The 13,367-nt window shown below is 46.5% G+C and overlaps 1 protein-coding gene across 1 annotated transcript in view; it reads left to right on the top strand.

Annotated features, from left to right (window-relative positions):
* Nucleotides 1-235: 235 nt before the first annotated feature.
* Nucleotides 236-13,367, top strand: part of RSPRY1 (ring finger and SPRY domain containing 1) — a 48,373-nt gene continuing 35,241 nt past the window's right edge. Inside the window, exon 1 of the mRNA XM_053270414.1 lies at nt 236-435. The gene's annotated coding sequence lies outside the window, so the exon portion shown is untranslated. The remainder of the gene's footprint in view (nt 436-13,367) is intronic.

The raw sequence follows: 13,367 nt of genomic DNA, 5'->3' as shown, positions 1-13,367 counted from the left end.
CCCCCCACTTTTTTTGCGGTGTGTGTTGGGGGTGTGTGCAACGCTTTTAAAAGCCGCGCTATGATTGGACGGACGAAAAGCCAAGGGCCGAGGCTGGCGCGCTGCGCGATTGGTCAAGCCCCTGGTCGCGGTGGGCGTGGCCGCGCGCGAGGGAGCTGCGGGACGGGGTCCGGCGGAGGGGGGCGTGGCCCGTTGCCCGTGGAGACGGAGCGGGAGGGGCGGGGCGGAGCTGCCGCGCGGCGATGGGGGAAGGCGCGTCGGGGCCGCCTCCATCTTTCCGGACCCAGCGACTGGCGGGCGAGGCGGTGGCGGCGATGATGATGATGGCGATCATGGCACAAAGGGGCGGCCCCGCTCGCCGGCTCCCCGGCCCGTCGCACTGAGAGGAGGAAAGGCAGCCGGAGGACCGGGGGAGAGCCGGCCGACCTGGCCGTGGTGAGGCTTGGCCGAGGGCGGGGCGGCGGCGGGAGGGAGGGAGGGAGCCCGCTCGTGGGGGGGTTTCCTTCCTCTTCCTCCTCCTCGATTTGTAGAGCGCCTGGCGCAGCGCTCGGTGTGGAGAGGCAGCAGTGGCCAAGTCGGAGTCTGGTGGAACCACACGAAAGCCCAACCGCCGGTCCTGTGGCTGTGTGGGGTTCGTAGAAGCCCTGCTCGAGGAGATTCCTCTGGATTCTTCCTAAGGCGTCTTGGGGTGCTGGGAAGGAGCACGGCTCCGAAAGCCACACGCTGGCCGGGAATCCTCCTCTTAGTGCTGTGGCTTCTGTGGCGTCTGGGCTGGTTGTGGTACTAGGGACAGAAACCCCAAAGCCACACTGTGGTGGTGAACCATTTCTTCTTCTTCTTCATTTAATAATAATAACGATGGTGATGATAAAATAGATGAAGAAGAAGAAATGGTTTACTACCCAAGTGTAGCTTTGGGGTTTCTGTTCCTAGTGCCAAAAGACTGCCCAATAAATGATAATAGTGATAATATTCATTGGGCAGGGTTGTGGTGCTAGGAGCAGAAACCCAAAAGCCACACATGGGTAGTAAACCATTTCTTCATGATGATTATGATCAAGAAGAAATGGTTTACTACCAGTGCGTAGCTTTTGGGTTTCTGTTCCTAGTGCCACAAGACTGCCCAATAGATGATAATAGTAATAATATTCATTGGTAGTAAACCATTTCTTCTTCTTCACCATTTATAATAATCATTGACGATGATGTGGAAAAAGAAATGGTTTACTACCAATGTGTGGCTTTTGGGTTTCTGTTCCTAGCAATAATAATTGGGCTGTCTTGTGGTGCTAGGAACAGAAACCCCAAGTACACATTGATAAGCAAGTTCCTTTTTTTGTTTTTAAATGGGCTTGTGGCATTAGGAACACAAATCTAAAAGCCACAGGTACCAGTAAGAATGAGAAATTTTTTCTTTCTAAGGAGCCCTGTGGCACCTGGAAGAGCCACACATTTTATTGTGTTTCTTGTCCTTGAGAGAGTAACTTTATTTTCAGAAGAAGAACAAATGAAGCATCAAAGGGGAGTATTATAGTACTGCTACGCTTAAAATGGTCCTAAGAACAGCCAAGACAAAACCAGAAGAAAACAGTCATTTCAGCTCCTTGAAATTCATGAATCACGAAGTATACCTTATTAATTATAAAAGGGAGAACAGCGTGAAAGGGATTATGTGGTATTTGTTTTAGATACCATAAGACTCTTGGTTACTTCTGTTGTAACATGTGGCTGCTACCCTTCTGAAAGGGGCTACTACATAATAAGCCAAGCCCTTATTAAAAATAATACTGCCTTCTTTTAGAACATGGTTACCTCTCACAATCCCCTGGCCATGCACACTCTCTTTAACCCTCATATGGTTGCTACTAAATAACTGAAATGCTAGTGGACTTTCTGTCTTCGCTGGGTTGTGTAGGTAGGTACTAAGCTATATATGCCATATAGGAACATCAGAAGCTGCCTTGTACTGAGTCAGACCATTGATCCATCTAGCTCAGTATTGTCTACAGACTGGCAGTATCTTCTTCAAAGTTGCAGGCAGGAGTCTCACTCAGCCTTACCTGAAGATGCCGAGGAGAGAACTTGGAACCTTCTGCATGTAAGCATGCAGATGCTCTTCCCAGAACAGTCTCATCCCCTGAGAGGAATACCTAACAGTGTTCACATGCAGTCTCCCATTCAAATGGTCCAGGGTGGACCCAGCTTAGCAAAGAGGACTATTCACACTTGCTGCCACAGGACCAGCTCTCTTCCTAACTGGTTTCCCCCTTATACAGAAATGTTTGTGAATTGTTTAGAACACACCAAAGCAGTATATTAAGTGGCAACTGTTGTCATAACAGTTAATGATATAGATATTATTTGCATTATGATTTTATAATTTGTATAAAAATTGTAAGGAGAGAAGATGGAGTAGACCTGCTGGACTTTGAAGTCTTAGTAGTATTAATAATGTTGATTTGTTCTTTAAGGATTTTTGTGTTGTGCCAGAGGTTAAGGAAAGGGAATGTTTGTATCTGCATGTGTACTACTTGTACAACCATATACTATTACCCACCTCAGAGTAGGATGAAACCACAAGTCCACAGCACCATAAAGGCTGACAAGTTTATTGTGATGTAGCCTTTCATAGGATAAAGTATCTGATGTGGATTTTGGTCCCCAAATGCTTATACTGTACTGTAGCACAATAAATGTATTGTTCTTTTGCTGCTGTAAGGCTGCTGTAAGACTGGGGAGATAAAGGTAAAGTGTGCTGTCGAGTTGATTTTGACTCCTGGCGCCCACAGAGCTCTGTGGTTTTCTTTGGTAGAATACAGGAAGGATTTACCATTGCCTCCTCCTATGAGATGATGCCTTTCAACATCTTCCTATATCGCTGCTGCCCGATATAGTACCAGCAGGGATTTGAACCGGCAACCTTCTGCTTGTTAGTCAAGCATTTCCCCGCTGTGCCACTTAAGGTGGTGATAATACCTGTCTTCAAATATCTGAACGACTGTCTCATGGAACATAGAGCAAACAAATTTTCTATTGCTTTTGAGAGTAAGAATAGAACCAGTAGGTTGAAATTACAAGGAAGCAGATTTTGAGTAGCAAATGTGCATTGGGTATCCTGAACACTTACTCTTAGGGAAATGGACTGTATCCTGGATGTTCATCTTTGAGAACCATACTGCAACCTCCATCCTTACCTGCCTTCCTACTCTTCCCAAATTAAACTCTGCTTTTCTAATATTGTCAAGGCATGTCAAGCCTGTTAAATGCTGTCACAGGGTCTTCCCATCACCATCCCTGCCCAATTCATTCCTCCTCAGTAGAGTGAAAACTGTAGCTTCTCTTCACTTAGCCTTTTTTCTTCTGATGGGTGAATTTAAAAGGAAGTGCAAATCTGGCTTGGTACCATTCTTGGAGGAGGAGTAACTCCTACTTCTTGTCTGTCTGTTGGCAACAATAATGTTGTGTTGAGCGTGGAGGGAGAAATCTCATGGTTTTTACCAGTTCCTCCTCTTATAGTCTTGAACATATGTGCCTAGAAGGTGTGGTTTCCCCAGACTTACTGGCAGTAAGTTTCTTAAAGGAGCCAGGGGGAAACTGAAACAATGTGATAATGGCATGGGGAAGGTCTCACAGGGGAGGGTTCCTCCTCTGGAGAAAAGATATATGCTACATATTGCAAATAAGAAGAGGTAAGTGGGAAGATCCATGGGCTTTGTTTTCCAAAAAAGCAGAGGGGAAGAATATCGTCATTTCCATGTTGGACTGGGAATGTTACCCAAAGGTTCTCATGCTAGGTATCTGCTCTTGAGATGATCAAGGGAAGATTGGCAGCTGGTTCCCCTCTCTCTTTAAGTATCAGTGGCTGACATCCTGACTATATTATACTCAATGGAAGTCCTATTGAAATTAAGTAGTCCTTTGAGTAACTTAGTCTGGATGTCAGCTAGTAATTCCCAAATTCTGTGTACTTCTGAAAGTGTTTAAGAAAAGGTTCCTTTGAAACCAGAGTATCCATCTGTGGAGGAGGCTGCCCACTGTCTCTCTGATTCACTGTCTAGTGTTGTCTCTTTTCAGCCAGCCTCAGCTGGAAGTGACTGGATCATTCAGTTCTTTCTGATACAGTAGAATTATCTGTCCTCTGATGGGGTTGCCTGTTACCTCTCTGCATGAGTAACTGCTCTTGGCTTGCCTGCTTGAGTCATAAAAATATAACAAGAGCAGTACTTCATAGAGAAGCAGAAGAGGTAGGCTCTAGGGATGTGCATGGAACCAGGTGGGGGTGGTTTGATGGTGGGGGGGGGGGTACACTTGCCCCTCCCTCCGCTCTTCCCCTGTCGGCGCTCCTTTTTTCTAAAGTTCATTGGGGCAACAGCGTACTTCCCTGCCGCCCCATTGCCCCCTACAATCAGAAGTATCCAATGCGCCAGGCACGGGCGCGCACATGGTGAACTTTAGAAAAAGGAGCACCGGCGGAGGGAGGGGTAGGTGCACCCTCCCCCACTCTTAAAGCAGCACCCCACCCCCACCCGCCATCTAACTGGTGGAACCAGCCGCCTTTTGAACCATTTTATTTATTTATTTATTTATTTATCAGAAACATTTGATATACCGCCCATGCCGAAGACTCTGGGCGGTGTACAAAAACATGCAAAACAAGACAGAATTAAAATTACATTCTAAATAAAACTAAAGTAACTAACAGGGGGAACAAACAAAAAAATAGGTAAACAACAGGGTAAAAGCCTGGCGGAAAAGGAAAAAAGGGCCTCCGAATCGGTTCCTTGCACATCCCTAGTAGGCTCCATCATGGTTGTACTGCCAGACTCCAGGGGGACAATGGCATTGTTTGTCTGATCCACGTGCTTTCCAGTTATGGACGTGGCCACATTCTGGCAGTATTTATGAACCCACTGTTACGGTTCATAAAAACTGGCCCCATAGGATCACCGGAGGTATGTTTCTATAAGGTGATCTTTTAGGAACATTTTGAATATAACAGACTTAACTTTATTTTAAGGACGTGGGTAGTGTTCTTTTGCTTGCCATTAAGGTGAATGTTATGTGTGAAGGAAGACCTTGTGAGTTGCAAACTCCAGGGAGATGGATTGTATCACATACATGCTGTATCCTGTCAGTGAGGCCCTGGTCACCTAATGCGTGGAGGCAGAATTTGCCCTCACTGCAACAGTGTCTTCAAGTAACTGTGCTTTATTTTTCCTCAGAGTGGCTGATGACGACCATTCACCTGTTTGAGAGAAAGGAAAGGGATGGCCAGTGCTGCAGAGGAGACTAGCCCTGCCCTTTGCACCAGTTAGCACCTACCCATCTGTGTCGCCCCACTGTCACAAAATGTGGCGTGTGAATGGAACTGTTCCCAGGGAATTGGCGGGGCCCCCGAGCTATGTTTTAGGCGTGCGGGGTGGCAGGATTAGCTAACTTATTATATTATATATATTGTTATATATTAATTATATATTATTATAAATAGCTAAGTCGAGCAGTCCCACCTTCAGAATAAATTTGTTCAAAGCTTCAGTCACAGAAAGAACTGAATGGAGAGGTTAAAGTTCAAAAATAAAATGAGGGTTATTGAAGGGTTTGGGGGTACAGGAAGAGAAGATAATAGTTAATGAGCAACAATATTAAATTACCAAGACTAACAAGTTACAGAGGACTATGTTACCGCTCACAAAGCGGCAATATGGCTTGAGTTTCCGAGCTGTGGTTTCCAGACTACCTACAAAGGCAGCCCCAAATAGAGTGCATATTGTAGTAATCAAGTCTAGAGATTACCAGCATATGTACCACTGTACTGAGGTCATTTATCTCAAGAAACGGATGCCACTGACGTATCAGCCAAAGCTGATAGAAAGCACCTCTGGCTACTGCTTCAACCTAAGACACCAGGGAGAGGTTTGGATCCAGAAGCACTTCCAAACTGCATACCTGTTCCTTTTGGGTGAAGCATGACCCCATCCAGAACCAGCAGATCAAAATTGTCTTCCGAGTTCCAACCCCGCCCATCACTGCCTCCAGGCAGGCATTTAGGGAGGTTACGCCTTCTCCTGATGATGTTGACATGGAGGAATAGATTTGGGTGTCGTCAGCATACTGACCCTGCACCAAATCTCCTGATGCTCTCTCCCAGCAGTTTCATGTAGATGTTTAAAAGCGCTGGAGATAGTATGGAGCCCTGGGGGACACCATATTAAAGTTCAGATTTTGAAGAGCAAAGGTCTCCAAGGGACACTATCTGGAATCTGCCCGAGAGGTAGTTGTGGAACCACTGCAAAGCAGTATCTGCCACCCCCAACACCCTCAGACGCTCCAGGAGGATACTATGGTCAATAGTATCGAAAGCCATAGAGAGATCCAAAAGGACCAACAGGGTCATGCTCCATCTGTCAGTTCCTAATTGGAGATCATCCATCAGGCTGACCAAGGCAGTCTCCACCCCATTGATTGATTGATTGATTGATTAAGTGCCATCAAGTTGGTGTTGACTCTTAGCGACCACATAGAGTCTCTCCAGGACCTTTATCTGTCTTCAACTTGACCTTGAAGGTTTCTCAGTGGAGCATTCAATGCTGTCCTAATCAAGTCTATCCATCTTGCTGCTGGTCCTCTTCTCTTTCCCTCAACCTTTCCCAGCATTATGGACTTCTCAACGGAGATTTTGCATAATGTGTCCGAAGTATGATAGTTTGAGCTTGGTCATTTGTGCCTTGAGTGAAAATTCTGGATTGATCTGTTCTATGATCCATTTGTTTGTTTTTCTGGCTGTCCATGGTCTTTTCAAAAGTCTTCTCCAGCACCAAAGTTCAAAAGCGTCAATGCTTTTTCTATCCTTCTTCAAAGTCCAGCTTTCACATCCATAGATTGTTGCGGGGGAAACCATTGTCCGAATGATTCTAATCTTTGTAGGTATAGACATGTCACAGCATCTAAATATCCTTTCCAAGGACATTTTGGGCTTTCCATTGCCCAATGAGTCTAGATAATCTGTTTCCTCCAAAACTGTCTGGAGCTGGGAGGCCACCACCCTCTCAATTAACTTGCCCAGCCATGGAAGGTTGGCCTATAGTTGCTTAACTCTGAGGGATCCAATGCAGGCTTCTTCAGAAGAGGTCTGATGATTGTCTCCTTAAGATGAGGCATCCTGCCCTCTCTCAGAGAAGCATTTATAATATCTACCAGGCCTTCTACAACAACCCCCCTGCCAGATAGAATAAGCCATGTCGGACCAGGGTCAAGAGAACAGGGGGCAGGCTGCACTGTTCCAAGCAACATGTCCACATCTTCAGGAGTCACAAACTGAGAGTGATCCAGCCTAACCACATAAGAGGAGTTGCTGGATACCTCCACATCAGACACTGCACTAATTGTGGGGTCTGAGTCTATGTCGGCATGAATATGAGATATTTTATCTACAGAGAACTCATTAAAAAGTCACAGCAGGTAGTACATGGTTTCAAATTTTGATACAAGGGAATGAATTTGGAAGTTCTTCTTTAGTATCTAGCCTAAATCTGCACTTTGGTTGTGTCCTCAAGGTGCAACAGCAAACAAATCTACTGCTTCTGTGTTCCAGCCCTTCAGCTATTTGAAGATGTCTGTCATATCTCGCTTTAGTCTCCACTTTTCCCGGCTAAATATACCCAGCTCCTTCAACCGTTTGCAGACCCCTCACGATCCTTGTTGCCCTGCTCTGAATCTGTTCAAGTTGATTAATATCCTTAAAATGCAGGGCCCAGAACTGAACTCTGTATTTCTAGTGAGGTCTGTCTGGCCAGGACAGAATAGAATGGAACTATTACTTTCTCCTGTGCATGAGCAGCAGAAACGAGAAACCTTCAGCTTACCCAGTTTCAGTCCATTCACTGCTGCCTCCACTTGGTTCCTACCCTCTGGCCACTCTTTGTGCTGCTTCACTCCTTGCTCTTGCACCATCTCATCATGCTGCCTCTTCTCTAGCTTGGGGGTACGGAGCCTTCAGCCACCACTGGCTTGCTTATGACCTGCTCGTAAGCAGCAAGTCTGAAAGCTTTAATTGTGGGTAGGCCAGATGCTGATAAGATATGAATGTGCATGTTCACACCGCCCAAGCTCCACTCCCTGCAGAGAGGAGGGACCTAACAGAGTTAGCCTCAAGTACAGTCTGAAGACTGCTGCGTACTTGGTCATGGAGCAAATGAATAGTTTGTATTTTGCCAGTAGGGCTAATTGTGTGCTTAATGTGAGGCGTATGGAAAAGTTTTGTAAATTGGAGCCACTTATTGTGAACTAGGGTGGGGGGATAACCTAATTCCTGTTTGGTTTTTAGTCAGTAGTTTATGCACTTTAGTAAATTGCCAAGCTCTTCATGGAGTGGTTAAAACCGGAATATAATGGCACTCCTGGTACAGTGTGATAGCATAGTATGACGTAACCAGCCTTTCAGATCCCAATAGCTTGTTCCTCCATGTGTTTTTCTTGGGAGACAACTGTCCAGTCCTCCCCACCCTCAGAATGCAAAGGCAGTTTCTTTAGTAGCTTTTGAGGGCTAGTGCTCTTAGAGCTGTGGGTTGTGTCTGGACAGGGCAGAGGAAGGGGAAATCTAGCCATTACTCAACTGGAGTGAAAACAGAAAAGAGAAGTAGCTTGATAGCTGAAATCCTCCCTCTGTTCAACTTTGGCTTCTTGGCACAGATTCAAAGCAGGTGGACTTTTTTCCATGATGAGGTGATTATAGTTGAGTGTAACAAAATACCTGAGGCTGTGAATCATTGATCCTTTCACTACACATTACAGAGACAACTGGACTGCAGCCATTTTCCTGCTGGATTGTTTGAACTAGAAAAATGTCAAGATGTAATATAGATGCCTTCTAAGAGGTGTCTCCAGCTGTGCTGGATGATGTCAGAGAGGCTTGATTAACAGAGCTTCCTATAGAAATTAAATGTGGATAGACCTCTATGCTTTGTTCTGTTGCAAGTTTGGCTTTTTTCCCCTTTTGGGGGGGGGGGGCAGAAGCTGGAGTTCTGCATTTCTTAAAATGAGAGGTTGGAGTAGGAAATTGTGGTGGGTGACCTGCTGGCAGTCACAGAAACTGACTGGGAGTTTCACCCTCAGTGAAGCAGTTGCAACCAAAATGTCCTTAATTTCTAAGCCTTGAGCAAAACATGTCAGGGGGATTTCTCTTAGAGTCAATAATATGTCTGTAGTTTCTAGGAGTCTGCTGACGCTACCAGTTTCGTTTTCTGTAGCCTTTTAGGCTACTTCCGCTAGGACCCTCTCAGGCCACCTGAAAAAGTGGCTTGGCTTCCCAAGGTGGAACTAGGCTTGCTTACAGCTTGTACTTATTTTCCCACTTTCTCCTGTACATCCTGAAATAGCAAAACTCCAAGGGCCCAGCAGCCACTTCTGCTAAGTGAGGTGGCCTGCACAAATGGTGGCGGTTAATTGCTAGAGTTCCTGAGAGACTCGATCCTTTCAGAAAAATAGCTTTTCATTTTTAGAAGTTGAGTTTTTACAGTTCACTAAGCTGGTAGATAACAGGTACTGTTTCCTTCTCCTCTTCCCCCGCCCAACCTCAAACAAAATAAAAGGAAAGTATCAGGTGTTGAGGGATCCTGTGTTGTGCCTGGAGCCCACAGAAATAGAACTCTTGCTTAAAGAATGTATGTCTGCTGCAATCTGTTTGGCAATCGTGTTGCTAAAAATACACGTAATGGTTAAGAAACAGCAGCTGACAGCAGCTTGCTAGTTGGCGTACTCATGATTCTTTAAATTACGGAACCAGCAGTAGCAAGTCTGATGTAATTCATGTTAGCACTTTCAAATGTGTGTGCTCCTCTGATAACTGGTGGTAGTTGGAAGACTTGCTGACTCTTTCAGAGGTTGACAAAACTTTTTTGGATCCTGGAACCGGCCCCAGCATTGAGGAGCCAGACAAGGGGTACTTGACAAAATTGCCAGACTTCATGACAGACATTGTAGAAGGGACAGTTCAATGGGCTTCTCTTTCAAAGTAACTGGCTTTGAACAGAAACAGGGTTCTCTTGGCCAAATAAAGATTTTATTTAATAATTCTACTTCTGAATATCCTAGTCTAGATGCCACAGTTAAATTTCTAGGTGTCATGACTCCGTGGTACTTGGGATTTGTCAAGCCATGTTATCAGACCGGAGAAGCCAGGTCTGATCATGATCATCTGCCCTATAGGAATTTAAATGCAGACGCCTGTTCTGTCTTGGGCATCAAAATGCAGGATGACTTGAAACAAGTGGTCTTCAAATTGCGTCCTTGGGAGCCCTAGGTTTCCGTAAATGTTCCTCAGTCACAGGGGTTGGCAGATTTAGGCTTATCTGACTAGCCAGCCCATGGGCGGATTAAGCTTTTTGCTGCCTGTAGGCAACCAAGGGTTTGCCATCCCTCTCTGTCTGCCTCGCTCTGCTCCCCACACTTACTGGTTCCCTCAGCGACAGCAAAGTGAAGGAGAAGCCTGCAGCCCCTGGGATTTCCCACTGCCCTTCCCACCCCACACCCCCTTCTCTTCTTGCACTAACAACTGGGAGAGGAGCCCTTTCCTGGGCTGCCCTCCGCGCACCTTGGGCTTCTGGCCAGGGTTGTTCTTGGCGGCGGCGGGTGGCATTCAGGCTTCACTGCGCTCTCACCCACGGCAGCAGAGAGGTGTGCCAAGGGGTCTGCGGGGAGTTGTAATTCACTTGCCCAGGCTGCTCTGTGCGGGGTTTGGAGGGCCAAACTACATCCCAGACATGCTTTGCAGCTGCCGATAAGCTTCTCGCAAGCTGCTGCACGCCTCCTGCACTCCCCACAGCTTGACTGAGCGGTGCAAGCAACAGTTCAGCACTGCCCATGGCACCCCAGAGATCCCGGGCTGCCGCTGCCGCCACCTCACCGGGATCCTCTCTGTGCTCCCCCCACCGTAGAAAAAGCTTCCTTGCTTAGGGAGGTGGGATGGTCGCTGCGAGCAGAGATGGGAATGGGCAGACTCGGCAGGACCAAGGGGATGGAGCCCTTGGAGGCAGCAGCAGAGAGCTCCGGATCCTCACAAGAGATTGTCTCGGCGCCAGCCAGGCTGATTTGCCGCCCCTCAGAATTTGCCGCTGTAGGCAAGTGCCTACTTTGCCTATGCAGTAATCCATCCCTGAGCCAGCCACTACTTGTGGTTGCCACCAATCCCCTCCCCTCCTTCAGATCCTTTCTGGGCACACAGGCAGAGCAGAGGGCTTAGGAGAGAAGTGGGTCTTCTCTCGCTTGCACTGGGAGATGGAGAAGGTAAGAAACAGTATCATCTCCATCTCCCAGTGCTAGTGGCACAAGATTTGCTCCTCTCCTCAGGATTCCTGCTGTTCTCAAAAATGGCAGTGGAAATGGGGGGGAGACCGATGTGGTGCTGGGTGTCCTGCTTGCCAGAGGGCTGGGGATACTCACCACTGGCAAGTGGATGTGTCGATACCTGCTCAGTGAGAGGGCCAGTAATCTAATAAATACCCTGGCAGAGGAGAGCCTTGGTCTCCTTTGGGGCTCATTTTTGTGGGCAGGGTAAGTTGCCAGGCTCTGCAGCCATGCCCTGAATCCCTGACAACATGCCAGCTCATCAGCAGATGCCTTTGTTGAATACAGTTTCAAAATCACTGTCTAATGATGAGTGTTGCGAGTCTTCTGCTCTCTGTACCTCCTGGAGGCTAATTAATGTAAGCCATGGGGAATTATCATTCTCAGGATACCGGAATCCAGTCTTTTCTTAACACTGGACTTGTGTATAACTGCAAATGGCTCTCAATTTCTGGCTTATATTTGAGTCTTTCTTATTTGTTCTTTTCCATTGTTGCACAGTTTTATACTGGTGAAACTCGAAAAATTAGAATATCATGCAAAAGTTCATTAATTTCAGTAATGCAAATTAAAAGGTGAAACTGATATATGAGATAGACGCATTACATGCAAAGCGAGATAAGTCAAGCCTTAATTTGTTATAATTGTGATGATCATGGCGTACAGCTCATGAGAACCCCAAATCCACAATCCCAGAAAATTAGAATATTGTGAAAAGGTTCTACAGTCTAGGCACCAGGTGTCCCACTCCAATCAGCTAATCAATCCATAACACCTGCAAAGGGTTCCCGAGCCTTTAAATGGTCTCTCAGTCTGGTTCATTAGGAATCACAATCATGGGAAAGACTGCTGACTTGACAGTTGTGCAGAAAACCATCATTGACACCCTCCAGAAGGAGGGAAAGCCTCAAAAGGTAATTGCAAAAGAAGTTGGATGTTCCCAAAGTGCTGTATCAAAGCACATTAATAGAAAGTTATGTGGAAGGGGAAAGTGTGGAAGAAAAAGGTGCACAAGCAGCAGGGATGACCGCAGCCTGGAGAGGATTGTCAGGAAAAGGCCATTCAAAAGTGTTGGAGACTTTCACAAGGAGTGGACTGAGGCTGGAGTTAGTGCATCAAGAGCCACCACACACAGACGGATCCTGAACATGGGCTTCAAATGTCGTATTCCTCTTGTCAAGCCGCTCCTGAACAACAAACAACGTCAGAAGCATCTTACCTGGGCTCAAGAAAAAAAGAACTGGTCTGTTGCTCAGTGGTCCAAAGTCCTCTTTTCTGATGAGAGCAACTTTTGCATCTCATTTGGAAACCAAGGACCCAGAGTCTGGAGGGAGAATGGAGAGGCACACAATGCAAGATGCTTGAAGTCTAGTGTGAAGTTTCCACAGTCTGTGTTGATTTGGGGAGCCATGTCATCTGCTGGTGTTGGTCCACTGTGCTTCATTAAGTCCAGGGTCAACGCAGCCGTCTATCAGGAGATTTTGGAGCACTTCATGCTTCCTTCCGCAGACGAGCTGTATGGGGATGCTGACTTCATTTTCCAGCAGGACTTGGCACCTGCCCACACAGCCAAAAGTACCAAAACCTGGTTCAATGACCATGGGATTACTGTGCTTGATTGGCCAGCAGACTCGCCTGACCTGAACCCCATAGAGAATCTATGGGGCATTGCCAAGAGAAGGATGAGAGACATGAGACCAAACAATGCAGAAGAGCTGAAGGCCGCTATTGAAGCATCCTGGTCTTCCATAACACCTCAGCAGTGCCACAGGCTGATAGCATCCATGCCACGCCGCATTGAGGCAGTAATTGCTGTAAAAGGGGCCCAAACCAAGTACTGAATACATATGCATGCTTATACTTTTCAGAGGTCCGATATTGTTCTATTTACAATCCTTGTTTTATTGGTTGCATGTAATATTCTAATTTTCTGGGATTGTGGATTTGGGGTTCTCACGAGCTGTACGCCATGATCATCACAATTATAACAAATTAAGGCTTGACTTATCTCGCTTTGCATGTAATGC

The sequence above is a fragment of the Hemicordylus capensis genome, chromosome 9, assembly GCF_027244095.1.
Source record: "Hemicordylus capensis ecotype Gifberg chromosome 9, rHemCap1.1.pri, whole genome shotgun sequence".
Lineage (NCBI taxonomy): Eukaryota > Metazoa > Chordata > Lepidosauria > Squamata > Cordylidae > Hemicordylus > Hemicordylus capensis.
This window is presented reverse-complemented; position numbering and strand designations above follow the sequence as displayed.